We start from the raw sequence: 26,861 nt of genomic DNA, 5'->3' as shown, positions 1-26,861 counted from the left end.
GTCAAACTGCAGTAATTCTCCCTAATAAAACTGACAAAGGAGGAAAATAAAGATGCACTGTTATTTCTATGTCCACTAAGAAAGAATAAACCTTTATCATAACAATGATACTAAGGAGATCCATAAATGATGACATTTACTGTCACTTAAAATTTTTTTATTTCATATTTATTGAAATAACTGCTTTAGACTTGTTTCAACCTAGAGTGTTTTTTTTTAATCATGTATCATCCTTGTGCACACATTAAAAGGAAAATATAAGCAAAATAAGTCAATTAAAGTATTCCCAAAATTTCTCCACCCTCAGAGCCTACCTCTGTCTCGGAGTCATCATGTCCATGTCTGTCCACATGGAATCAGCTCTGGGCCATTATGGGCACTGAGGCAGCATTTCTTAAAGGAGTTCTCCACTGTTGTCCCTAGGATTTTTGTCCAAGCCACTGCCCACATTCTGCAAATTTTCGTGGCCAATGGTATCTGTATTCTGACGGTCACCCATCAGTATCAAGTATAAGATGCCCCTTTCAGAGATGGTAAAATGTGTGTGTCAGAATCAATGAAATGTGAGTTATAATTATGTTGACGCTGGGCAAGACAATTTGCCTTTCTGGGCCTTCATGGTTTCATTTGTAAGAAGGTATATTTAGCCAGCTTGATCTATAGATTCAATGCAACCTCAGTCAAAAATCCCAGCAAGTTATTTTTGTGGATATCAGCAAACTAATCCTAACATTTATTTGCAAAGATAAAAGATCCAGAACAGCCAAAACAACACTGAAGAAGAGGGACAAAGTCAGAGGACTGACGCTGCCCAACTTCCAGACTTCCTATAAACCTATAGCAATCAAGACAGTGTCGTATTGATGAAAAGATAGACGAGTAGATCAAAGGAACAAAATAAAGAGCCCAGGAATAGACCCAAACCTGTATAGTCAGCTGATCTTGGACCAAGAAGCAAAGGTGATACAATGGAGAAAACACCATCTCTTTAACAGATGGTGCTGGGACGACCAGACATCCAAATGCGAAATACAAACAAACAAACCAGAAAAGGATCTAGATATGGACCTTATACTTTTCATAAAAATGGGATCACAGGCTTAATGTAAAACACAAAGCTATAAAACTTCTAGAAAGTGACGTAGGTGATCTTGGGTTTGGAGATGAGGTTTTAGATACACTACCAAAAGTATAATCCATGAAAGAAAAAATTGGTAAGTTGGACTTCATTTAAAAACTTTCGCTTTGTGAAAAAACACTGTCAAGAGAGTGAAAAGACAAACTACAGACTGGGAGAAAATATCTGCAAAACATGTATCTGATAAAGGGCTCATGTATACAATACACAAAGAACCCTTAGAACTTAACAATAAGAAAACAAAACAACCCAATTTAAAAATGGGCAAAATGCAGGGAGGGTATGGCTCAAGGGTAGAGTGCATACTTAGCATACAGGAGATCCGGAGTGCAATCCCCAGCACCTCGATTAAAAACAACCAACCAAACAAGCAAACAAACAAATGAATGAATGAATGAATAAATAAACAAACCTAATTACTCCCTCAAATTTTAAAAACCAAAACAGAAATTTTAAAATGGGCAAAGGATCTGAACAGACATCTCTCCAAAGTAGATAAACAAATAGCAAATAGACACATGAAAAGATGTTCAACATCATATGTCATTAGGGAAATGCAAATTGAAACAGCAATGAGATGCTGCTACACACCTATTAGAATGATCAGAATCCAGACCACTGACATCAAATGTTGATGAGGATGTGGAGCAACAGGAACTCTCGTTCCTTGCTGGTGGGAATGCAAAATGGTGCAGCCACTTTCGAAGACAGTGTGGAGGTTTCTTACAAAACTAAAAGTACTCTTACCATACGATTCAGCTTTCACACTCCTTGTTATTTACTCAAAAGAGTTGAAAATGTATGTTCACACAAAAACCCACACACAGATGTCTACAGTAACTTCATTCCTAATTCATCAAAACTGGAATCAACCAAGATGTCTTTCAAAAGGTGAATAAATAGATAAACTGTAATACATCCAAAAAATGACATATTATTCAATAATAAAAAGCAATGAGCTATAAGCCTTGGGTGCTTCTGCTCTCTGACCACTGCCAGCACCCCCAGGTGAGAGCACCTGGGCTGGCCTGATGGAGGACAGGTGACCACATGCGGCAGAGATGAGCCACCCTGCTGAGGCCAGTTCAGACCCGCCAGTCCCAGCCAGTTCTCCAGAAAGCAGCTAACAAAATAGCCCAGCAGACTTGGGAGAAATAATAATGGTTGTTTTAAGCTCCTAAAATTTGGGGTTTTATGCAGCCACAGCTAACTAATTCACGTATATTTGCTTTGTCTCAGATTTGTCTTTGGGTTTTCTTTGCATGGTTATGATTATATATGACTGGATAGCCTGCTATTTCTACTTAACTTTATATCCAAAGTAGGTTTCTATGTAAGTACGTGTTTTTTATAATCATCATTTTAATAACAATTCAATAATAAATGTTTAAAACTAGGGGTTGGCAGACCGTGGCCCAGGACAAATCCAGTCTATCACCTATTTTTATAAATAAAGTTTTATTGGAACACAGCATTGCCCAAGTCTATGACTGCTTTTGCACTACAGTGGCAGATTGAGTAGTTGCAACAGACATCATATGGTCCAATAGCTGAAGATATTTACTGTCTGGCCTTTTTCAGAAAAAAAGTACCAATCCCTGTTTTAAACATGCTTTGTCAAATTCTTTTCAAGAAGACTGTCATGGAAGAACATCGATCTTTTGCCATCCAGGACAGCATTCAGTGTTTTTTGTTAGTTTTAATCTTTGCATACTTTAAAAATGAGAAACATAGTATCTTTTGTTTCCATTTGAATTTCTTATTTACTAGTGAGCCTGAATATTTTTTTCATTTTTTAAATTTATTTCCTGAATCACTTCTTTAGTGAATTCTCTATTTCTCATTTATCTCCTGAGGATTGCTTTCTTTAAATTTGTTTGGTTTGCCAACTTATGTAAGCTCTTAATGTAATTAAAATATTCATCTGTTTCTGTCTTGTCATAAATCCTGAAAAATCCTTGCCGGGCATTAGTCATTTACTTGTCAAGTGACTGTGCAATTCCCTCAACCTCACTGAGCTTCAGTTTCCTCATCTACTGGCAGAAATTATTTTTCACATGGTTTTCCTTTGAAACCTTGATGAAAGCTGAAAACTACTAAAGAAATGAGAGTTATTATTGGTGTTATTATTATTTGTGAAAGAAAACAAGCTAGCAGATATTAAAGCATCCAATGCATTCTGCCAGACTTGAAGGATAAGATAGAACAGTGGTTTTTAAACTGTGTTCCATGAACCGTAGTGTAGTCAGGATTCTTTCAGTTATAAGTGAAAGTCCAGTTCAAACAGGCTTAAGCAAAGTAGGAAATCTACAGGCTTTGGTAACTGAAATACAGGGTTGCAGGTACAGCCAGATCCAGGAGTCCAAACACTGTCACTAGCACTTGCTTACTTTCTCTCCATCTCTTGAGTCTGCTGTCCTCTGACATGGCTTTGTTATTGGGAAAGCGCTCTCCTGTGGATGCCCGCAGATCCTGGCTTCCACTCAACCAGCCCAGCAACCCCAGCACGAAGAGGAGACTTCTTATTCAGTCCTTCTAGGAAAAGTTCCAGCGCTAGAGTCAGGATGAACCCAGGTCACGTGTCTTTCCCGAGCCAATCACTGCAGCCAGTGTGTGGCACTGGCTGATTGGCCAGGTCTGGTGCGTGGAATTCTTTCCTGAGAATGAGTGAGGGTGAGTCCTCAGAGGAAAATCAGGTGCTGTTACCAAAGAGTATGGGAAGGCAGAAACTAGGCATCTCCGCAGCTGCCAGGGGCAATACTGGGAGCTGGGGGGCCAAGGGGTATGGGAACCCTACTTTCCTCCCCCACATCAGCCAGATTACCTTCCTGTTTTTCCCTTTTACATGGTGAGTCCCTGTAAGATTTGATTTGGGAAATAGCTGCTGCTGCTAAGTGAGTTTGGACATTCGTGATGTGGTCAAAGGGAAGCATGTCCAGAGAGGGATTTGTGGACATGAGGGCCCTGAACCCACTTTTTGCAAGTGGCCATTGAGGAACTGGCGCCAAGGAAACTCTGAGGACATGAGCACCACACTCCTAGACCAAGCGTTTACTAGGCATCTATTGTGTGCCAAACCTGGGATTACAGCAGGAGCAAGATAAAGGCCCATCCCTGGGCGCTCACATTCTAATTAGGCAGACAGCAACACGTGACCTAGTAATGATGCTACCTGCCCTGAAGGAAATGACATAGGACAAGGTGATAAAGAGGGACGGGGCTAGGGGACACTTTACCTAGGATGGCCAGGGAGGGCCTGAGGAGATGACATTTGAGCTGGGATCCTTGAGAAGGAAACCTGCAAAGAGTATCCTGGCAGAGGGAAGAGCATGTGCGAAAGCCCAAGGTGGGTGTTTGTGTACTTGGGGGACCAATGGCCAAAGTCTCTGGATCATAGTAAGTGAGGAGGGGAGCAGGCGAGGGTGAGGAAGGGGCCAGGGCCAGGTGATGGAGGATGGTACAGGCCTTGGAAGGAGGTCAGAGCCCTGGGGACCAGGGAGGTAGGTTGGTTCTGAGAGGCCGGAGCAAGGCGTGGCTCAGGGTGCTGAAATGACAGTGAGAGAAAGGGCATTTCCATTCCAGCTCACTTTTCCATCAGTCAAGGGTATCCTACTACGGAGTGGATGGTCTGGAGATGAGCTACCCATCCCCAGAGGTGTACACTAGGCTCCAAAGACAGAACAGGTCAGAGCCTCTGGAGTGGGCGATTTCTGTGAAATCAGCAGAGGAAAACAACTGAACTTGATAATAACGCTTAACAAAGTTTACAGTGGCAAAGACCCACTTAAAACATTTTAGCAGCAGCCTGCTGCGATCAGAGCAATCTCTGGAAGTGATTTATTTACATATAAAAATGAGACATTTCCCAACAGCCTCGCGACAGCCCCTAGGGTGAGGCTCTCATTGGACAGCACCTCCCTCCCAGGTCCAGAGGCTCAGCCCCTTGTCAGCTCCAGCCTCGGCAAGGGGCTGATTGCCTCTCCCAGGGGAGGCGGTGGCGCCAGCCCTGCCAGCCCGGCTGAGAGTTACTTCTCCAAAATAAACCTCGAATAAGCATTTAAATGTGCGGCTGAGCATGAAGTAGAGTCAACATTTTTATTCTAAGAATGCAAATGAATCCCTGAGGGGCCTGGAAGAGGCAAAAATGCCCTGACCCAGAAGGATTTTTTGTTTTTTGAATTTTTTTTTTTATTGAAGTATAGTCAGTTTACAATGTTGTGTCAATTTCTGGTGGACAGCGTGATGTTTCAGGTCTACATATACATACAAATGTTTGTTTTCATATTCTTTTTCATTATAGGTGACTACAAGGTATTGAATATTAGTTCCCTGAGGTATATAGTAGGACCTTGTTCTTTACCTATTTTATACATAGTAGTCAGTATCTGCAAATCATGAACGCCCAGTTTATCCTTTCCCACCCCCTTTCCCCTCTGGTAGCCATAAATTTGTTTTCTATGTCTGTGAGTCTGTTTGTTTTGTAAATAAGTTTATTTGTGTCTTTTTTTTTATTCCACATATAAGCAATATTATATGGTATTTTTCTTTCTCTTTCTGGCTTACTTTACTTAGAGTGACTATCTCCAGGTCCATCCATTTTGCTGCAAATGGCATTATTTTATTCTTTTTACAGCTGAGTAGTATTCCATTGTATAAATTGTGAACAAAAATACTGCAGTGTGAGTGAAAATACTGCAAACATATCAGTAAACAAAGAATGCTGAAATCAAGTCATCAGCGGCTGCCGCCACCCCTGAGTGGGGACAGGGCTGCAGCCCAGCCTCTGCAGCCACCCACAATGGTGCCCTCTGAGCGGACTCAGAATAAGAAAGGACAGGACACTGGCCCTAGATAGCTAGGTGCTTGTCAAAGGAATGAATTCAGTGAGTCCAAATGTTTGCTTCCTCCCATACACAGAAAAGCACTAAATTCTTTAACTTGAGATGCCTGGTTTTCTTTAGATAACAAGTAATCTTTTATTGTTCCAACTACCTGGTCTTTGTTGTAAAGCTCCTATATATCCTAGCTCCTCCCCTACCTCTTCGGAGCAGTCCCTCAGAGCCATCTGAGAGGCTGTCATCCCGGGTCGAGCCCTCCCGCCAAATAAAACACAGCTTTTAACTTTTAGGCTGCGCGTTTATTTCAGTTGACAAAATAAAATACAGCTTCTTTATCCAGTCATCTGTCGATGGACATTTAGGTTATTTCCATGTCTTGGCTATTGTAGAGACGCACTTTTTTTTTATTTTAAAGGCTTGAGTTGGGCACATCTAATTCCACTATTTAAGGCCAGACTTGGGGAAACTCCACTAAGACTCTGTCCTGTTGTTCTGAGGCTGCTGCCCGATTCCAACAAGTCGCCCTGGAAGCACAGACAGGGCAGCTCCTTCTACAGAAGGGACTCGCGCAGCAAACGTCCGCTGAGTCTGTGCTGGGGACCGGTGACCCAGGGGAAGGGGGCCAGCGTTCTCAGCTGCCCTGGCAACAGCACCTTCTGGGGCCTGGTTGGATTGGGTCCCTCCTGCGGCTCAGGTCCCGCCTCCATCCTGACTCTCCTCCCCGCAACATTCCCCCGCCCCACCAACCCACATTAGGGTCCCCTCTGAGTTCCAACCACAGCAAAGTCTTGTCCTCTCCCAGGGTCTGGCGCACCGGAGGTGCTCGAAACATGCTGCTATGACCTGAACCTAGTCACCAGCCCACAGAGGCCCCTTCTCCACTGCCCTGTGGGCATCACCTTCTCAGAGGCTCCTGAAGAAAAGGGGAGAAGGAATTAGACAGGTGTGTCCTGGGCAGGGGCCTCAGAAGCCCTGGGAGCTCTCCTGGGTCCCCTGCGACTCTGGCGGGCGGGTCTGGACCAGACACTGGGAACGGAGGTTTCTCACAGTCTCCCAGTATGGGGGGGCCATCACAGATGCCCCCTCCCTCACTGACTCCCAGTGATTTGTCCTGGCCTGGTGGGCCTGCTCGCAGGAATTTCACAGCTGGGCACCCCCAGGCTTCCTCTCCCAGTGGGCAATTTCTGCTGACCCACAACATGTGGTATTGACAACCCTGGGGACAGTCAGGGCACAAGAGGTTGGGGTGCTCTGCTGGCCCTGCTTGGCCAACCCGTTTCATTTTCTTTGCTGGAGAGAAGTGCCCTATCCCCTGTTCCCTGGAGAATTATAACTCACTTTCAAATGAGAAGGAGGATGAGTTCACAGCCACCTCCCCGCAGTTTAGCAGCTTAGCACCATCTGAATTCCAATTTGCATCATCAAGTTTCCCCTGACACCCGCCTCCTTCCAGTTGCGAAAACTTTGCTCAAGGCCAAGGTACAGTTGCACGCTCCTAAGTCCACTCATTCAGCACACATTTATTACCACCTCTTCTGAGCCCAGTTCCTGTAACAATAATAGTTACCACGAGGGTCAGGCGTGATGTCCCGGCCGCAGCTGAGGAGACCCAGGCTCCAAGGGGCTCAAGGACCAGCCCGAGGCCATGTGCCCTAGGAGCCCCGGACCTGAGGTTTAACCTAAGGCTAATTTCAAAGCCGGGGCTGAAGGGTGACAACATCACCACAGCCGCTAAAGGGGCATTGCTCTGGGGATTAAACGAGATGATCTATGAAGAGCAGCTGGTCAAGTGTCATGAACTCAACAAATGTTGGCTGCCCCAAGGTGCAGGTGAAGAGAAGCTGTGACACAGATGACTTCCCTCCAGAGCTGGCTTAGGGACTGACAGGGAGGCGATGCCATGGCCCAGTGGAATTCCAAGGAATTAGAGGACAGATGGGTCCTGCCAGCAGAGGGAATCCAGAAAAGCTGCATGGAGGAGGGGGCGTTGGCTGGCCTTGAGGGATGGGGAGGACTTCAGGGGGAACAGATCCTGTCTAACTTAATGTGAAGAGAAGGAATTCTGGGCCATCAATCTTCCTTTCCAGCCCCTGCCCTTTCAGTAGGATCAGCGGACGTCGCTGTTCTTTCCCCAGGCAGTACCAGCGCCCTCCAGAGGCCAAGCCTGGCTTTGCAGGCCTGAGGACACCAGGCCAGAGTTGCTGGTCACTGCTCTTCCCTTGGGTGCCTCTTGGTTACTCCTGTCTTCTCTGTCTCTCTGCCTTTGACTGTGAGCCTCTTGAGGGCAAGAATGGGTCTTGTCCAGCAGCATGGTGGGGGCCTGGCCCTAGTCTCAGCACTGAGAAAGCACCTAGTAGGCGTCTGCACCAGCTCTCTTCCTCCTTCCTGCCATCTCTACCCGCCAAGCGACCCCAGATCCAAGCCAATGAGTTCCATAGCTGGAGCAAGCCACCCAGCAGCTCTGAGCCTCATTTCCTCATCCGTAAAACAGGGATAAACCATCCATGTTCCTCCTGCCCTCCAGAGCTCTTGTAGCTGCTAGATGAGATTACTCAGGTGGGAGGCCTTTTGAAAAGTAAGCAACCCTCTCAACCTCTCTCTCTATATGCACACCCAGGGAAGGTTTTTTAAAATGAGTTTTAAAATTTTAGATTCTTTGCTTGCTTTTTGCCCACTGAATGTTTTATTTTGCCAAACCCTTTACAGCGTGAATTCCTGAATTAACTTTAGAATTTTTATAAATCTTAGTACATTATCAAGTGTCTTTATGTTATTATCTCCATTGATCCTCCCTACAGGGCAATGGTTAACATTGTCCTGATATTACAGATGAGAAAACAGAGGATCAGAGAGGTTAAGTGACCTACCCAAGGTCACACAGCAGAAAGAAGGCTTGAACCCAGGTCTTCCTATTTCTATTGTTGGGTGAGCTTCCTTGCATCCTGCTGAGCTCTGAGCAGAGTCCCAGCTGGTCCCTCAGATCAGTAAATGCTCCCTCTGCACCCCCATCACAACAATTCTGATTTTGCCTGGCCTCAAACCTAGGCTAACCTAACCTAGGCTAAGAGGGTCTCCGCAGCCAGCCTGTGGGCGGGGGCTCTCCCAGGCCCAGGCTGACCTCCGGGAGGAAGGCTCGGTGGGACCTCACTCATGTTGGGGAGAAGTGACATCTGTGCCCAGCTGTCCCACCCAGCTGGAGTCGCTGAGGCTCAGCCTGGCCCAGGCCCTGCACCCTGAGGACCAATGAAGGACTCACTGCCAGCTGCTGCAGACTCCTTGAGAGGGAGGGCAGGAGTGGCTCACTTACTCAGTCATCTGACCTGGATTAAGCACCATCTCCTTGTGCTCTGGCCACTGGGCCTGGGGCACTGCTTCAGCGCAGCCCTATTCCCATGGAGGAGCTCAGTCTCAAGGGGAGGGGCAGCTGGCCGTGGGGGTCAGAGAGGAGGTTCCCATGTGTCCTGGGAGCGAGGATGTCCAGTCTGCGTCTTCAAGGATGAGTAGGAGATAACCAGTGAAGAAGAGAAGGGAGTGGGCAGGAGGGGCCAGCAGGAGCCTCAGCCTCAGCTCCTGCCCTGCACGGAGCCCCTTCCCTTTCTGACATTTGTCAGCCAAATAAAGATGTACAATCATGCCGCATTTTTTAGTCATAATTTGGTTTCTTTCCTTAAAGGAACTCCCCGAGTTAAATAAGTTTCTGACCCCCAGCTCTCGTAGGAGCAGACATGGACTTGTCCTGTGTGGAATCTCATGTCACATCAGGAACCTGGACTTGGGTGAAGATGGTGGGATGTGGTAGTGAACGAATTTCAGGAGAGACGCCCAGAAGTGCCAGGCGTCTCAAATTTGGCATGCCCAGAATTAAACCCTCCTTCCCGCTCCAGACTCTCAACTAGCAGCCCAGCCCTGAGCCCCCTAAGCAGTAAATGGGACTTCCACGCTCCCCGGTGCTCAGGCCAGACCTGAGGGGTCATCCCTGCTGCCTCCCTCTTCCTCGCCCTCCCCAGAGGCAAACCACCAGAAAGTCTTTTCCGCTCTGAGCACCAGTACCTCCCCGTCCATCCACCCCTGTGCATCCCCACTGCTCTCACCCCCCATTTCCCCTCCTGCCCTGACTGAGATTCTGCTATGAATAGACCATTCACTGAAGCCCAGTGCACTCCCCATCCAGCCACCAAGCTTCTTCCTCACCCTCACCTCCCTGCCCCCTAAGACTGACCCCTGCCTTCAAGGCACTGCACTTTCGGCTTCCTCCCCCAGAGTCCTTCCACCTGTCCTCCCACGAGGGGCTCTCCCCTACCACCCTCACCTGCAGCAGAGAGAGAACCACCGCTTTCCTGCCCTGCCTGTTGTCCAGACCTGAGATAAGATGATGGTTGTAAACTTGTGTGTTCACACTGTACAAATACAAGACTACTAGACCCAAAACCTTCATGGACACCCTATGACTGACAGCAGCAGGGTGAGTGGCCATCCATGGTCCACCAACCTGCTTTGTTGTTGTTTTTGACATTTCTGAGCCCACAGTTTGCCAGGCGAGGTCCTGGAGACCATGGTGAGGAGGCTAATTCCCAATCTTGAGGGACTCCCAGGTGGCAGGACACAGTCACAGGTGCCAGAGTGGAGGCAGAGTGGCCAGCTCTAAATAAACCCACAGCTAGAAGGAGCAGTGCTTGTGCATAGCTGAAGCCTGGCAGGAGCATGAATTACTCATCTGGCCATCTGCACTTGTTGGAGACCTCAGCTGCCTGATGTTTAAATGAGGAGGTAGATGAGAGCAGTCCAGGAGAGGGGTGGGGTATAAATGTCCCCACTCCCTCCCCAGGCCTCTGCCCTGTCAGCAGCCAGGCAGGCACTTGCCTTCTGGAGACCCCTGCTCTCTCCTGCTCTACTCTCCTGACCTGCTGGGATGGATGGTGGCTCCTTCTGGAACATCCTCCTTCACTTCACTGCCCCCAGGGCTCCACCTCCTCTCTGGCAAGACCCCTCCTCAGGTCAGCCATTGTTGGTCTCCAAGCCAGCTGTCCCTCCTCTGTGCTCCCATGAACACGGTCATAAATTACAATTTATTGGTTTACTTGTCAGCTTGTGCCCAGGACAAATGCAGGGGAAAGGCCTAAGTCACCTTTGTGTCTCCAACACCAAACCCAGAGCACATAGTAGGTGCTCAGTGAACGTTCCATAAACAGGTGAGTGGATGAATGGGGAGGCACTGTGGCCGGGTCTGTGTGGGGTTTTCTGTTTCAACTTGTCACCACCACATCCAAGGTCGAAACTATGTTTTCCAGAATCCCCTTCTCTTATGGGTTACGTTTTGTCTCCCCACCCCCATCCCAAATTCATATATTGAAGTCCTAGCCCCCAGGACCTCAGAATGTGACCTTTTTTGGGAATAGAGTCCTTGCAGATGTGATTAGTTAAGATGAGGCCATGCTGGACTAGGGTGAACCCCTAATCCAATATGACCCATGGCTTCATGAAAAGTAGATGTTTGGACACAGACATGCACACACAGAGAGCACATGTGAAGATGAAGGTGGAGATTCGATCTCAGTGATGCTTCTACAGACAAGGAACCCAAGAGACCACCAGCAAACCCCCAGGAGCTAGGGCAGATGCCTGGGGCAGATTCTCCCTCACAGCTCTGCTCACACTTCAATCTCAGACTCCTGGCCTCTGTCACCATGAGACAATCCACCTTTGCTGTTTAAGCCGCCCCGCCTGGGATGCTCTGATACCACAGCCCAGGGAGCTAATCCATCTCCCTGCTAGATATCATCCATGCGAGAAGCTCCAGTGAGATTGGAAGGGACTGTTATTCTCGAAAGGCCATGAGGGTTGGGACTGAATGCTTCCTCCCACACAGGTCTTCTCAGACCCTCCTGGGCTCCTGCTGTGGATCCCCCACTTCATGTGCCTAGACGTGTGTGCCTCCTCGGATGCCCACTTTGCCAGGGCCTCATGCTCAGGCCTGGTGGCCGTTTCTCCAGGACCCCAAGCCCCCAGCCCATCCCACTCTCTGTAGGCCTCCCCTCCCCCACTGCAGCCCCAATTCCTGTGTCCCCAGCAGTGACTTTGCTTCTCTGATCAAACCCAGGCTGATCCAAATTTCAGAATGCCAAGATGTGCATGCCCTTGCCCTCGCCTTCCAAGGTGACACCATCTTCTTCACACAGGCAATAAACAGGTCTCCAAGAGTAGCCAGCAGACCTCTGTTCACTCACAGTGACAGTCAGGGTGACAGGCGCACTGACAGATGAATTTTCACCTCTCAGCTATTATGATGACCTCAGTCATGCCCCGCCGAGAGAGCCCTCTTTCTGGGGTGACCTCATCACTCACCTGGCAGAAGCAGGGGCTGCATCCTAAAACACCCTGTCTGCTACTCACAAACTGGAAGTTATTACAACCATTTTTGCAGTTATTATTACTATGGAACTATTTCAATTACATCTGTCTCGTCTGTGCAATAAGATGCTAAACTCCTGAAGAGCGCAGGGCTTAGCACAGGCTGGGATATGCATTAGTTATTCAGCAAAACTCACTGAGTGTATAAATTGATCATCAAATGTATAAGTAATCAAATCTTATCATTAATATAGGAGGAAATAGATAATAATGATCATGATAGCAATATTATAAAGAATAATATTATTGATCACTTATTGATCATTTAATATATACCAGTATTCCCACTAAGCACTTTACATGAATATCTCATTTAATCATCACCGTTACTCATGAGATGGGCACTGCCTCCAATGAGAAAATGGAGGTACAGAGAAGTTAAGCATTTTGGGCTGCTGAGTAGTTGGGCTAATATTTTATCCGAGATTTTTCTAATGCAAGAGCTCATTAATGCAAGAACACAAAGCTGTGTGTTGTTTTTTTCTTGCTAGACTGGAAGCTTCTCCAGGAGAGTAACTGAAGCTTGTTCATCTTGTTTCCCCAGGGCCAAAGGACTTCACATAAAGTAGGTGCTCAAGGAAGTGTCTACTGGATGTGTTTGCATGTATGGATGGCTGCATGGGTGAGTGGATGGGTTGATGGATGGGTGGATGGGTGCATGGATGGATGGATGAGTGGATGGGTGCATGGATGGATGGCTGGATAGCTGGGTAGACAGCTGGGTGTGTTGGACGATTCAGTGGATGTGTCTTTGGGAGCACAGATGGATAAATAAATGAGTGTTCGGACAGAAGCGTGGGCAAGTGGATGAATGTGTGGGCAGACAGGAGAATGGGTAAGAGGAAGAATGGGAAGGTGGGTGAATAGGTGCATAGGTGAAAGAATGCCCTCCCCATGTTACGCTGCAGAGCAACACTTGAAGAATCATGAGACGGGGAAATGCTGGAAACAAATGTGTATTTTCAGATAAAAGAAGCTGAAAAATAGTTGTTGCAGCACTGTTCCTGGAAGGGAGATGGAGGCGGGAAGGCACATCTGGGTTACAGGAAGAGGCGTCCCCTTGTTCAGCGTCTTTGGTCTGAAAGGGTCCAGAGCTCCACAGTGAAGGCACTAATTGGATTTCATTAAAGTGAAATAGATTTCCTAGCACCGGAAGAGCTTGTTCATTAATTTAATACATGCTCTACTGGCGGAAGGCATGGGGAGGGGCAGCAAGCCCAGCTCACCTGGGCTAAGATCACAGCTGGGAATGCCCCCACGTGGTGCGACACTAGGGTTCTGAGCACCTGCTCTGTGCCAGTGTTGGGACAGGCCACTGTATATACAATGATGAATCAGATACAATCGCTCCTTCCAGAGACTCACAGTCTCAGGAGGAGGCAGACACAGCCAGGCAGAGCATGGGCAGTGACGGGGCACTGGACAGGGCAAGCAACATGGACTGGTCCATGTCCCTGGGAGTACTAGAGGTTGGGTGGAGGGAAGGAGTGGAGAAGGATGAAGGGATGGATCTGGTATAAGGCTCATGGGCCCTGGTTCCCAAGAGAAAGTCTGCTCGTCTAAAGTGATGATGTACAAAATCAAGGGAAAAGACAACAGCAGGGAGAGAGATGATTGTGATCACCCAACTGTTCAAAAATATTTACTAAACACCCACTGTGTACCAGACGTGTTGTAGATACTGAACATTCAGTGAGAAAAACCTGATTTGGTGCTGAAGCTAAGGAGAATGGTCTGGCTAGAATTTAAAATTGGGGAATTTCGAAGATATAAAAGTGAATGCCTCAGCCTGGATGCAGTCACCTGGGGAGAGAGTAGGAGGAGTGGTTCATCTTAGTTCGTTCTTCCTCCCAGAGCAAGGATTCCTACCACAGCATCACTGACAGGTGGTCACCCAGCCCCTGCTTGCATACTCCAGTGACAGGGAGCTCACCCCCAGCCAAGGCAGTCCTGCCTACCTTTGGAAGTTCTGATTGTTAGCAAATTCTTTCGTACCTGGGCCCAAACCTCCCTCCTGATTTTCTCCTTTGTTTTGATTCTGTCTTCTGGAGACCAGCTCAGCCAATCAGCTCCCTCTGCCACAGCCTGCTAGAATCAACAGATGTGGTCCACCACATCTTCCTTTCCTTTTTCCCCTAAGTAGCAGGGCCCCAGATCTCTTCGGAGGGTGCCATGCCTTCCCCACTGCCATCTCCCATCTCAGGATGTGACAAGCTCTTATTTTAATTTCAGAGTCGTGGCCTTAGAGACAAGAGGAAGAGACACTAAAAACAAGAATTTCCTTCTTGTTCCTTCACTTAACACCCAGTTCCTACAGTCCCTCTTAGTTGTTTGAAGAACTGCCCCAGACTGATTTGCCTTTGGGTTGAATGTCAGCTCACATGAAACAGGAGTCGTGCCGTCGACCTCAGCCCCTTCCTGGTTGCCCTCATCTTACACGGCATCTTTATAACAGCATTTGACCCAGTTGATCACCCCTCCTTGAGCGGAGGCACTTGGGCCCTCCCAGGTGCTTTTCTGCTCTCAATCATCCCTCAGTTTAATGCAGTCTGGGCTCTGGGTAAGCAACTTTCTCCTACCAGCCATGACCCAGCAGGGCCAACTTCTCTCCTGCCCCCCTCCCCACCGCCTTACCCAGGATGGGAAAGAAATCGGGCTCTGTGTTAGGCTGGCGAAGGGCCGACTCGTGCAGGTCTGGGTTGTCCATACCCTGCACGTTCCAAAGAGAGGTCTGGCCCTGGACCAGCTCCTGAGAGACGACCTCCTCATCCTTGAAGTATTTTCCTGGTAAGAGTGTCTTTGGGCCACTCCAGGTAGTCTAGACAAACAATGTGACTTAACGGTGGGGGCCTTTCTCTAAGGCTCTGCTGGGAGAGGACAAACGGGAGCTTGTGGCTGGTCTGCCCTGGACCCCACCCTCTGCTCCTTAACCCCTTGCTGATTCTAATCTGTATCCTTTCACTGTTATAAACCATAACCATGAAGAAAATAGCTCTCTGAGTCATGTGAGCCCCAATCCTACACCTGAATGTGGCCTTGGGGACCCATGAACATATCTGCCCCACAGCACCCATCCTGCTTTGTTACCTGATTGTAGCCCACCCCCACACTCCCAGCACAGGAGCTGTGATCCCAGGCATCCAGACCTTCATCCCAGTTTCCTACCAGCCACGCTGCTCCCTCGCACCTTGCGCAGGATACAACCGGCAAGCCTCTAGCTCACCACAGATTTCCCCTAAACTGCCTGCTGCTTTTTGCTTGACAAATGATAAGCCTGGGTTTCTCAGGCCAACGTTGTACATGAGGGGCAGGCACCCTCAAGCATTGTGGATTTCATTCTGGGGTAACAGCTCCTCAGACAGCTTTCACGGACTGCTCCTTGGTCTTAGATTCTGGATGGGAATCTACAACGACCCAGGCTGCACAGGCTCAGCAGAGCCTTGGGGACCCCCTCCACTGTCCCCACGAAATACCACCCCCGTCTGCTCCCTGCTGACTGGGCTGCCTCCCCTCACAGCTCTGATCCCTGAAAGAGTGAAAGGCCCCTGAGGACTCTGAGAGGCACTTCTGCTTACATCCCAAGCCATAGAGTGCCATGCCAGCATGGGGGCGCTTGGGCACCCCAGAAAGAAGGCCAGAACTCCCCTCTGCAGGATGGAGAGAGTGCAGAATCTTCTGAGAGCTGGTTTCCTTGGCAAGATGTTTAAAAAAAAAATGTAAAACAGCCAAATCTGAGAGCCAAGAAAATGCTGGTGACTTCATAGCTGGGTCCTAGCCTGGCCTGGCCCCACCACAGACTGGCTGGGAAGGGCCACTGTCCTCATGACCCATGGCTATGATGAAGCCACGCCCTCCCTGGCCTACCCACTACCCCGTCTCCCCTGCATCCCTAAGCTCGCAGGAAGGAGATTCCCTGAAAGGGTTTTGCCTGCTCCTGGCTGATAGAGGTCTAGGGATAACCGAGGGCAAATTCAGATTCTCTTTTTAAATTTAATTTTTCTGTTTAGGCAACTGGCTCAGCTTCTAGAAGCAAGACTGGAACCTAAACAATACTTGTGTTTTATAAAATACTTCCCACCATTATCCCACTTGGTCTTCGTGATGATCCTGGAAACTTGGCAGGAATAAGCCCCCACCCCCACCCTCCACCCTTTTCCAGACGAGAAACAGCTTCAGAGCAATTACGTGGCTGAGAGGGCAGAGCCAGACTGGAATCGAGTGTCTTCGTGCAGGTGTCTTAGCGGACACTGTCCCCAGATGTGTTGGCTCCGGGAGGAAGGGGGCTGGATGGGAAAGCAGGTCCCAGCCCCCTGGACACTGGGCTCCGCCGCCCTGCAGCGCTTGCTCAGTTACCTCCCCCAGGACCCCTCTCCCTGTCCCCTAGTCGCGTTCCTACTCATCCTGCAGAGCCCCACCTAAATGTCACCTTCTTGACAAAAATTCCAGGGTCCTTGCAGGCCAGCCAGGTTATGTGATTCCCTGGGCTGTTGCAGCTCCTGGCATGACTTTATCACCCTGGACTGTCATTCTGGATTTGCCATTTACCTTGCTCATTGGATCCGAAACTCCATGTTTCATCTCTGCAGCTCCAGCCCCTAGCACAGGGCCTCTCCCAGAGGACACACACTCCTTAATGTTTACTGGCTGCCACCCCATGTATTTTATTGTCCACCAAGCAGGTTTGCCATTTTCCTGTAATTTTCTAATGTGTTTATTTTTGATTACTCAAGAAGCACGTGATTATATTTTTGCTGTAAGCAATTCAAACCCCACAGAGAAGTCCCAGTTCCCCCTTGTTCTCACCCCACAACCATTACCCTATGCCCCCCTTCATTCTAGTCCTTTCCTTAGAGGGACCCCATTGTTAGTTTAGGGTGTCTCCTTCCAGACCTCTTGCTGTGCGCTGACACATTTATAACTACATACAGAAACAGAAAGTTTTATGTCTCTTTTAACATAAATGACATCTCGTTTTACACCTTATTCTGCAACTTGCTTTCATCACAAAAATGATACATCTTGGACTTCTCTCCTCCTCAGTCTGAGTTCTGCAGGACTTTGTAATTGCTGATCTACTGTTTATTTATGTAGACTCTTTTTGACGAGCGTTTAAGCTTTCCACAAGTCTTCGCCCTAACAAACAAAGTGGCAGTGCCACGTTTAAATCGTATGACATCCTTTCCCAGGTGAGCACCTTCCAGGCCCGTGCTGGAGCCCCACGTAACCTCCAGTCTCCCTCCAGCCCCCATGCACAGCAGACGCCTGGGTTCTGGTCTCATTGGTGGTCTGAGGATGGTCAGAATCTTCAAGTGCTGAGACAAAAGGTATTTAGTTCAACCCTCATCTGAGGTTTGTTAGCATTTATACAGCTAACAAGTCACTGCTTCCACAGTCGGGGAACGAAGCTCTCATCACCTCCCTAGGAAAAGTCGTTATCACTGCAGGGCAGAACAGGGTCTGCATCCAGACAGGCTTGGTTTGGGGGCCACAGGGACTTGGGGTCTCAGCCTCAGATCCCTCTTCTAAAGATAAGGGGAGAGCAACCCCTGCCTCCAGGGCTGTGGTGAGGGTTAAAGTAGATGAAACACCCCCCACGTCCAGCACGGGGCCAGCTTGTTACAGCTGCTCGCCGCCATCCACCTTCTCCGGCTGCCTGTCGGAAGGCCGGCTTAGCTCCATCCTGAGACCCCTTCCTTCCTGGCCTGGCCTGCTCCACTCACTTGTCCTCAACTTGCCCCTACTGATGGCAGGTCACAGCTGAGAAACGGTTTTCTGGGATGTTTGGAAATCCAAACTTCGTGTTTCCTTACGTAAGACGGGACTGGAAATTCACCTACTGCCAAAGTCGCTGATGATCAGTGTTCCAGGCTCCCGAAAGATCTGTATTGGGGCCAGCTCCTCCCCCCAACTTCTTCTGGCATAACGGAGCCGAGGCTGGAGGAAAAGAAGACAGATCAGCAAAGGACCTGCCAGGGCCAGGATGCAGACTCCCATCCCCGAGGCCCAGGCCTGGCTCAGCACAGTGGGGTCTGGAGTCACCTGAGGAGTCATCCTGTCCAGTCACCCAGCAAGGAGGACCGGGGCCAGGAGAAGGGCAAGAGAAATGACATGTTTCTCCTGGAGGAAAAAGCTCCTCCCCAGAGGAAGCTGGCCATGGGTGTGCCGGACAAGGAAAGGTAGTCAAGGTTGGCTGACTTGAGCGTCCCTTGTTTACTGTGTGATGTTGGGCAAGTCAATCGCCCTCTCTGGGTCTTGGTTTTCTCACTCATGAAATGGGAGCAGGGCTGCTCTTTCACTGGGTTGTTGCAGCAGTGTGTGTAAAAGTTCGTGGTGACATTTAAAGTCTAAAGCATCAGACAGATGCCAGGCCTTCCTGCTAGGACACTCTCGAAGGGCAGAACTAGGTTGACAGCTTGCAAAAGACCAAGGGAAAGGAAACAGGGCCTCGGGCAGAAGATAAGGACAGGAGTTACAGGGTGAGTTCTAGGAGAGGGGGAAGGACAGAGTGTGGACAAGAAGAAATAGCCAAGTGTTTTCCAGATCCCGTTTCCACGCTCCCCCCCCCCCCCACCTTTTATTTAATGTTCATGTTAATCCTCGGCCCACGTGGCCTGGGCTGAGCTCTGGCAGTGTCTGTGGAAGCCAGCAGCGCTCAGGCACTTTCCTAGTCCTGCAGCAGGCAGGCTGGCCCCGCCGCCCTCCAACCACACTTGCCGCCCAGGACTTGGAAGCACACACAGCGACTGCAGCATCGTGATCCCCTGGCTCCCTTCATCCTCTGGCAGGAAGTCCCCTCCACGCCGCCTCACTCTGAGCCACAGAGCTCACCACCTCACCCTCCTGGCACCCCGGGTCCCAGGGGAGCCAAGGGACCCCACCGCCCACCCCACCCTGGGCCTCAGGCCAAGGCTGTCCTAAGAATAGAGGATATGAGACAGAGAGAGAGACAGAAAGACAGAGAGAGACAGACAGACAAAGACAGAGACAGAGAGACAGGGGAGAGGTGAGGGAGGGAGGAGCAGGTACTAGAGAAAGAAAGAAACAGAGACAGAGATGCAGAAAGGAAAAGAGGGAAGTGGAAAGGCAGAAACATCGAGCAGGGCCAGGTCACAGTGCAGGAATTATTCTGCGGGATGTTGATGTTAATAGGCATTTGGGTGGCAGGGGGACGTTTCTGTTGTCAAACAAGTCTGGTTGGAAAGCACAGGGTAAAACAGGAGCAGGAAAGGGTTGTCTCCTTCAGGGCAGGACTGAGCTTCTGATGTGCTGACGTGGCTATTGTGAATCTCCAGGAGGGGGCCCCAGGGTTTCCCAATGAATGTCACCATCACCACCAGGGACAGTTATGACCAAAGCCTGGCACTGTGAGATATGCTGACACTGAGATTCAGAAGAAAACATGGACACAGTGGGATAGAGGCTTAGAGATACACGGACAGGCAGACAGACAGAAGGACTCAGAGAGACAGACATACAGAGAGCTGGGACCCAGGGAGAGACAGAGACAGAGAAACCCACACACAGTGATTCGGATTTCAATGCAAAGAGAGGGGCAGCCCCAAGACAAACGTGAAGGAAGAAGCAGAAAGAGAGGGGTAGAAGCAGAGACAGAGGAATAGTAAATGAGAGACAGGAACCAAAGAGGGAGAGGTGACGGGCAGGGCCACCCTGAATTTAAACCCAGAGGAGCTCTTGCTTGTTCTGAAAAGCAGAGCCCAGCAGGTCCGGCTCCTCCTGCAGCTGGCCCAGACATCCCTGCTCTCTCAGCGGGCAACAGAGTCTGCCAGACCTGGAGGACAAACTCCCTGGGGAAAGACACTTAACCTGCAACAAAACAAATTCAGTAACCCCTACGAAGAAGACCTGAAAAAGACATCAACCTCACAGCAGACGGAAGGCCACAGGAGCCCTGTGTTTGCCTGGTCCCTGTTTCTAAGACAATACATCAATAGTTCCCATTGCAGCCCCGGCTTGGCTTCCGGAGGGCAAGGCTGAAATAAAGCTCCGAGAGTTAACTGAACTGATTTTAAATGATTTGCCATTCGTTTTATGGGTTTGCAAGAGCTTACAGATGAAAGATGGACCCGGCGACTTGGGAGACTGTATTTCACGGGTGTTAATGCCGACTCAACCCAACAGGACACCAGCTCTTTTAATCTCTTGAATTTGTGCCTGTTGTGATGAAGAGCAGTCCTAGGGGATTTCTGCAGAAACTCTCAAGTCCCTGCCACGGCAGATCTATTTGTGCCTTTGTCCCTGGAAGCCTCACCTGTCTCAATTTGTACTCCAGGCAAGACGTACCCGAAGTCTGCTGCCCTGGGGTGATGGTTCATGGTGGTCACACAGCCACCTCCTTCTTCTCACGAGATCTTTCCAAAGCACAAATATGAGGGGGCTTCTCTCCTGCTCAGATGCCTTCCATGGCTCCCATTTGCCACACTGTCCACCTGATCACCCTTCAGCCCTGGGGGAGACATTTATGCAGAATTCTTCCCTGCCCTCCTCTTATATACTCTGAGGCCAGCATCTCCCATGTTCTCAACAAACTCTGCATCTTTCTTCTGTGCTGGCTTCACATTCTGCGTTATGGTTTGACCCGTGTACCCACAAAATTCACCTGTTAAATCCTAAAACCCAGTACCTCAGAATGAGCCTGGCCTGGCCCCATCACAGACTGGCTGGGAAGGGCCACTGTCCTCATGACCCGTGGCTATGATGAAGCCACGCCCTCCCTGGCCTACCCACTACCCCGTCTCCCCTGCGTCCCTAAGCTCACAGGAAGGAGATGGCCTGAAAGGGTTTTGCCTGCTTCTGGTTGACAGAGGTCTAGGGATATCAGAAAGGCAAATTCAGATTCTCTTTTTAAATTTAATTCCACAGTGTGACTACAAACCGAATACCAGACCATATTGATGAATTACATGCAGTTCATGCTATTAAATGAGAACACTGAAGTTATGTAAGAAAATATCCACACACTCCTCTTTTCTGAGATGCAAGTGGAGTATTTATGAGTGAAGTGACATGATGTTTGCAACCGGCTTTAAAACACTCCAGGGAAAGATGCGGGCGGGGTAGGAATAAACCTACTGTGGCAAAGTTGTGATGGTTGTTGAAACTAAGGGCTGGGCTCATGGCAGCTCGCCGTCCTCTCTCCTTGAGAATGTTTGGAAATTCCACAATAAAAATTAAAAATAAATTAAACATAAATTTCTAAATAAATAACAAAAGAGCTTCCCAGCCAAGCTAAGAATTCATCCTGTGGAGTTAGTCAATGGAAACAAAGAGTGCTAAAAATAGCAGAGGGATTTATTTGGCTTCTCCACATGACATCTTGATAATTTATCATCAATGCTCACATTTAACCCATTTGCTCTCTAGGTGTCCTGGATGGAGCTTGGTTTCAAGGAGAGAAACAAATATCCCCCTATTCCCACTTGAATAAATGCTCTTGCAACTTCTGATGGTGGGTTGCTTCTCCTTGGCCCCCCACCCCACTGTGAGCCTCAGTTTCCCCCAAGAACACTAAGCACAGGGTACCTGCTTTAACCCCTTGATAGGATCCTTGCAAGGATCAGAAGAAATACTGGTTCTGAAACCACTTTTTTGAAAAGTCTTTATTTTCTTGTTTCTAAGTGAGACATGCTCATTGTAGAATATTTAGAAAGCAAGATAATCAAGATAAAGGAAACAAAACCCGCTCACCATACCACCCCCACATAGAACTAGTATGATTTTAGTGTATTACCTCACAGGTTGATGTTTACTATGCACATGGGTTTTTCTGCTGTTGTTAATTTACAAAAATAGGCTCAAATTATGTAACATTTTCATTTTTAACTTCATGCATGGGGAACACCTTTTCATATCGTTATAAATTCTTCCACAATATTATTTTACATCTTAATCACTGCTACCTTTTCCCTTATGTGCTATACCATAGCTGACTTAACCAGTCTCACTGTATTCGTTTCCGAGGGCTGCTGTGAAAAAGGGCCACAAACATGGTGGCTTAAAACAACACATATGTGTTTTCTCACAGTTTTGGAGGCCAGAAGTCTGAAGTGGAGGGTTGATTCCTTCTTGGGGATTCAAAGGGAGCATCTGTTCCATGCATGCCTCTCTTCTAGAGTCTGATGGTTGCAGGCATTCCTTGGGATTCTTTGGCTTGTGACAGCATAACTCCAGTCTCTGCCTCTGCCTTCACGTGGCTTTCTTCCCTGTGTGTCTCTCTGTCTCTTCTCCTTTTCTGGGAAGGACACCAGTCATATGGCATTAAGGATCTATACTGCTCCAATATCAGCTTAACTAATTAACATCTACACTGACTCTAATTCCAAACAAGTTCATAAACTGCAGCTCAAAGAGTTAGAATGTTAATGTATCTTTTTAAGATACACAAATTGATCACATTGGTTGGCTTTTAGCTTGTTTGCTTTACACTTCTTTTCTTTTCTTTCTTTTTTCTTTCTTTCTTTCTTTTTTTTTTTTTTGCTATTAATAATGTCTCAAATTTTTCAACACATCTGTCATTATTTTCTTAAAGTAGATTCCTCCAAGTGGCGTTCCTAGGATAAGGACTCTATCAGTCAAAGTTGGGTCAGGAAAAGAGAAAGCAGAGATATTTCAAACAGTGTATTTAATAGAGGGAATTGATTATGTAGGTGTTGAGAAGATGAAAAGCAAAAAGATGCTGAGATAACTCAGAGATTAATAACTGCAGGAAGCAGCTACCATCCCCAGGACTTTGGAGACCAAAGGGAAGAGGTGAAGTTACTAGAACTCAGAAGTGTGGAGAGGGAGCCCCATTAAGGCTCATGCTCAGACTCCTGCGGGAGACACTGCAAGGTCAACACTTGGAACTCTCAAGGGAGTGCCCGTAACTGGTGCTCAGGCTCTGAGAGGAGGGCCCACAACTGATCTCTGAGGGAGCACCGTGTGTCTGATGCTGACTGCTGGGTGGTGCTACTCCAGAGGGTACAAATGGCCTGAGGCTGCTGGTGGGGTACAGACCTCAACTGGAAGCCAAAAGACAGTCCTCTCTCCCCTCCTCTCACCTTCCAGTTTCGGCCATTGCCTCCCATTGGCCAACTAGAAGCCAACAAGGAGTCTGGAAAATGGAGTTTGCAGACTTCCAGCCCTAGCATCACAGAGCAGAAATGAGGGGAGTAGGGAATGGAGATGAGAGGCAGATGAGACTTCCAGAAATGGTGTACCAACTTATACTACTAGCAGGGCGTGGAAATATCTAGTGCCCAAAGCTCAATAACACTGAACATTAACGTTTAAAACTTGGTTCTCAATTAGACAGGAAAAATTTTATCTTGTCTTCTTTTGCATTTCTTTTATTTTTAGTGATGCTGAATATATTTCTTATGTTTTTGGCCCTAATGTTTATTACTTGTTTTGTGACTAGTTGAAATATAAACCTAAAATAATTAAAATGTTGGATTTTATGTCTTTTACTCATTTTTATGACAATATTCGCCTTTTTCTTATCAATTCATAACACTACTTTATGCATTAAGGATATTAATCCTTGCTCTGTGATACATGCTGCAAATAATATTTTCTTATTGTGGTTTGACATTTAGTTTTATTTATAGTGTTTTTGATGGCAGGCTTTTCAATTTACTTGTGGTCAAACATATTAATCTTTTGTTTTATGGATTCGCCTTAGGTTTCACGCTTAGAAAGCTCCTCTTCAGGCCAAGATTACATAAATATTTTTATTTTCTTTATTCTTCATGGTTCCTATATTTTTAACATTAATTTTTTTTTTTACATTTTATCCTTTATATGGAATTTATTTGGGGATATAATGTAATGCTAAAAATTATTGAATCGTCCAATTTTCTACTATAGTTTGGAATCTTTATCCTTTTATTAAATGCATATATATCTGTATCTATATATCTCTGTATCTATTTCTGGACTATCTCTTTTATTCCATTAGACTATCTGATCATTACATTTTTACTAAACTCTCACAAAAATGTAAACTCCATGAGAGTCAGCTTGGTACCATCAGTGGCTAGTATGGTGCCTATCACAAAGTAAGTACTCAAGAAATACATGTTGAATGATTGAATGGACTATTTCTGTGCCAGAATCATGGGGGTTTTTTGCCTTTTTTTAAGTCAGGTTTGTTGAGCATTAATTTACATACAGTAAAATTCTCCCCTTTTAGTGTCCAGTTTAACGAGTTGGACAAACACACAGAGTTGGGGAGTCACCATCAGAGTCAAGATATAGAATAATTCCATCCCCTCAGAAAAAAAAGAAAACTTTATCATGCCTTTTTTTAATTAACTTTTAAAATTTTAAATTGCGGTAAAAAAAATCACATGACATACAATATTAACCATTTTTAAGTGTCCAGTTCAGTAGTGCTAATTATACTTACATTGTTATGCAATGGATTGTCAGGATTTTTACAACTTGCAAAACTGTAACTCTGCACCCATGAAACAACACCCCATTCCCCCTCCCTCCAGCCCCTGGCTCCCATCATTCTTCCTGTTTCTATAAATCTGACTAGTTTAGATACCTCATATAAATGAATCACACAGTATTTGTCCTTCTGTGACTGGTTTATTTCACTTTACATAATGACCTCAAGGTTGATTTATGTTGTAGCAAGTGTCAGAATTCTTTGCTTTCTATGGTTGAATAGTATTCCATGCAATCTACCAAGTCCTTTGTGGTGAACTCCTCCCCCACCCCTCGGTCTTCTGTCTCTACAGTTTGGCCTCTTCTAGAATGTCATATAAATGGAACCCTACAGTTTGCAGTCTTCTATCACTCAGCAGAAGGCATCTGAGATCCAGCCATGTTGTTGCAACTATCAGTAGCTCATTTCCTCTTATTGTTGGGTAATATTTCATTGTATGGATGTATTACAGTTTGTTTAGCCATTTCCCAGCTGAAAATAAAATTGAGTTGTTCCCAATTTTAATTATTGTGGTTTCATAAGGCATTTTTAATAGTGAAACCATTCAGCAGCTGCCAAACGTACACCAGTTGTAGCCAGAACTAGAGGAGAACCAGGTGTCCCTGGAATGTGGAGATGAGATTTCCTTCTGGGAGTGAGAGCAGGAGGAACTCCCTTGTGATGAATGCAGAGAATGTGAGCAGTATCACAGACTTACGGGAAACAGCGCAGTCCTGCCAATAGAACTGAGCCAGGTGGACTCACAGGCAGTGTCGTGGGGTTCAGGGTGTTAAGGGCGTGGGCTCTGGAAACAAGGAGCTCTAGGTGTAGCTCTTTCCTCTGATGCCTCCTTGCTGGGTGATGGGGTAACCTCCTGGCTCTCTAGATGGCTTAGTTTCCAATCTATAAAATGGTAACATGATAGGACATTTGTCACATGGCGTAGTTAGTGCAGTCCAGAGTAATGCTTAGTAATTGCTTCTTTTGTCACGCAATATTATCTTGGGAAAGTGAGGCTAGATCTTGAAAAGGAAAGCCACATATGGATTAATTCGGCTGTGTTTTTTTCTGAAGAAAGAAGGTGCAAAAAATGCAGAGGATTATGGTGGTTTTGAAACATAGCTGCAAATTCTTCCACATTCCTCCTCTCAAGACATGAGCCTATGTTCTCTCCTCTTGAATCTGAGGGGACTGGGAACTGCTTTCATCAACAGAGTAGAGCAGAAGTGATGGCGTGTGACCGCTGGCTGAGCCATGGAGCCATATGGCTTCTGCCTTGCTTGCTGGAGCTTCTGCTCTTGACTCCCTGAGCCACCACCAGTTAGGAGTCTGACTATCTTGACACCTCAAGCTGCAGTGGTGTGACCAGATGGAGACCACACAGAGAGAGTTAAACAGGCATCTCAGCCCAGGTACCAGGTGTGTGAGTGAAGAAGCTTCCAGACGGTCCCAGCTCCCAGACATATGAGTTCTTCTCTAGCCTTGGGGACATCTCAGCTGAGGCCCCAGACATCGTTGAGACAGGCCATCCCCTCTGTGCCCTGTCCAGATTTCTGACCCACAGAATCTGTGCACGCAACAAGATGATGGGGGTTTTATGTCCCTAATTTTGGGTTGTCTTGTTACACAGCAACATATATCCAGGACGGTGGTCTAGAAGAAATTTAGGGGGGAAAAAAGGAAGCCAAAGAAAGAAGGTTTATCAGTGTTCCTCCAGCAGCTGGTGGAAGCCTCCCCTCCCCCCGACTAGAAGAGCCTCACGCATGGGACAGGAGAGTTAATCGGGCTTTTCTGTGGCTAAGAATGAGTAACTGTGATTCCTCAGCCTTTGCGCTCACTGAAAACCTGTGGCTGACAATTTCTGCCGTCTTGGCCGGGAGCATTCCAGACCCTGGAGAAGTTATATCAATGCTGTAAACCAGTAACCCCACTTTCTGGTTTGTACAACAGTCTCTTATGACTTAATACATGTGAATCCCTTAAGCCCAAAGTTTCTGCACCGCCTGAGCAGCACAGCAAAGAGTCATGCGCTGAATCTCAGCTC

This window comes from Camelus dromedarius, chromosome 5 (assembly GCF_036321535.1).
Source record: "Camelus dromedarius isolate mCamDro1 chromosome 5, mCamDro1.pat, whole genome shotgun sequence".
Classification (NCBI taxonomy): domain Eukaryota; kingdom Metazoa; phylum Chordata; class Mammalia; order Artiodactyla; family Camelidae; genus Camelus; species Camelus dromedarius.
The sequence above is the reverse complement of the archived record's forward strand: the minus strand, read 5'-3'. Positions refer to the sequence as shown.